The following is a 2,500-nucleotide window of genomic DNA, read 5'->3' on the forward strand; positions in this document are numbered from 1 at the left end:
CACAGATGTAAGGGCGACCGGTCTGTAATCATTTAGTCCTGTTGGCCTTAGCTTTTTGGGCACAGCGATGATGGTGGAGGACTTGAGACAGGCTGGTACATGGCATGTCTCCAGGGAGGTGTTAAAGATGTTGGTGAACACCGGAGACAGCTGGTCAGCGCAGTGCCTGAGGGTGGCTGGAGAGACAGAGTCCGGCCCGGCTGCTTTGCGTGGATTCTGCCTCTTGAAAAGCCCATTAACTTCTCCCTCCTGAAAGGAGAGAGTCGTTTCTGTAGTATGGGTGGGGGATGGGGCCTCTTGGGTGGGAAGGGGTGGTTCAGGACAGTCCAATTGTCTTTCAAATCTACGGTAGAACTCGTTCAGGTCGTTGGCTAGGCGGGAGTCGTTAGTGGTGTGGGGCGCTCTGGGTTTGTAGTTGGTGATGTGCCTGAGCCCTTTGGCAGACAGAAGCAGCGTCGTTAGTAGAGAACTGGTGTTTTAGTGTCTCTGAGTACAGTCGTTTAGCCTCTCTCACCGCTTTGCTAAACCTGTTCTTCGACTCCTTGAATCTGTCTCTATCCCCACTCCTAAACGCTTCCTCCTTCTCCAACCTCAACCTTTTGAGCTTTGCTGAGAACCAGGGCTTGTTGTTGTTAAAGTTCACCCTGGTACGTGTTGGGATACAGCAGTCCTCACAGAAGCTGATGTACACAGCCTCTGTGAGTTCATCCAGACTATTGGTAGCAGTCGTGAACATATCCCAGTCAGTACAGTCTAAGCACGCCCGCAAATCTTCCACAGCCTCACTGGTCCACTGTTTAGATGTCCTCACAGCAGGTTTACAGAGTTTTAGTTGCTGCCTGTATGCACGAATCAGGTGGACCAAGGGAGTTCTGTGCGAGCCGAACAGCCCCGTGACCCACAAGAGAAACATCCCCGCCAAATTCGAGCGTTTGACGGGGTCTATCCGTGAAAAAATATTCACGTTTTTGAGTGCACATGCATTTCTGCTGCAAATGCCTCTGGAAGTTTCATGCCGTTCGTATGCCAATTGTGGCAACACGAAAATGACCCGTTTTCCCATTCCGAGGGATTTCTGTGCGACCCTAACAGCCCCGTGAGCCACAAGAGACACATCCCCGCCAATTTCTAGCGTTTCACGGGGTCTATCCGTGAAAAATATAGACGTTTTTGAGTGCACATGCATTTCTGCTGCAGATGCCTCTGGAAGTTTCATGCCGTTCGTACGCAATGTGGCAACACGAAAATGACCCCTTTTCCCATTCCGAGGGATTTCTGTGCGACCCTAACTAACAGCGCCCGTGAGCAACAAGAGAGACATCCCCGCCAATTTATAGCGTTTCACGGGGTCTATCCGTGAAAAATATAGACGTTTTTGAGTGCACATGCATTCCTGCTGCAAATGCCTCTGGAAGTTTCATGCCGTTCCTATGCAATGTGGCCACACAAAAATGACCCGTTTTCCCATTCCGAGGCATTTCTGTGCGACCCTAACAGCCCCGTGAGCCACAAGAGAGACATCCCCGCCAACTTCTAGCGTTTGACGGGGTCTATGCGTGAAAAATATTAAAATTTTTGAGTGCACGTGCCTTTCTGCTGCAAATGCCTCTGGAAGTTTCATGGCGTTCCTATGCAATGTGGCAACACGAAAATGACCCCTTTTCCCATTCCGAGGGAGTTCTGTGCCACCCTAACAGCCCCGTGAGCCACAAGAGACACATCCCCGCCAATTTCTAGCGTTTCACGGGGTCTATCCGTGAAACATATAGAAGTTTTTGAGTGCACATGCATTCCTGCTGCAAATGCCTCTGGAAGTTTCATGCGGTTCGTACGCAATGTGGCAACACAAAAATGACCCGTTTTCCCATTCCCAGGGATTTCTGTGCGACCCGAACAGCCCCGTGAGCCACAAGAGACACATCCCCGCCAATTTCTAGCGTTTCACGGGGTCTATCCGTGAAAAATATCAATTTTTTTTTGACTGCACATGCATTTCTGCTGCAAATGCCTCTGGAAGTTGCATGCGGTTCGCATGCAATGTGGCGACACGAAAATGACCCGTTTTCCCATTCCGAGGGATTTCTGTGCCACCCTAACAGCCCCGTGAGCCACAAGAGAGACATCCCCGCCAATTTCTAGCGTATCACGGGGTCTATCCGTGAGAAATATTCACTTTTTTGAGTGCACATGCATTCCTGCTGCAAATGCCTCTGGAAGTTTCATGCGGTTCGTATGCAATGTGGCGACACGAAAATGACCCGTTTTCCCATTCCGAGGGATTTCTGTGCCACCCTAACAGCCCCGTGAGCCACAAGAGAGACATCCCCGCCCACTTCTAGCGTTTCACGGGGTCTCTCCGTGAAAAATATCACATTTTTTGAGTGCACATGCATTCCTGCTGCAAATGCCTCTGGAAGTTTCATGCGGTTCGCATGCAATGTGGCGACACGAAAATGACCCGTTTTTTCCCATTCCGAGGGATTTCTGTGCCACCCTAACA

The sequence above is a fragment of the Petromyzon marinus genome, unplaced genomic scaffold (assembly GCF_048934315.1).
Source record: "Petromyzon marinus isolate PM22_M1 ecotype Great Lakes invasive population unplaced genomic scaffold, UKy_Petmar_22M1.pri1.0 PM_G_Scaffold_8, whole genome shotgun sequence".
In the NCBI taxonomy this organism is placed as follows: Eukaryota; Metazoa; Chordata; class Hyperoartia; order Petromyzontiformes; family Petromyzontidae; genus Petromyzon; species Petromyzon marinus.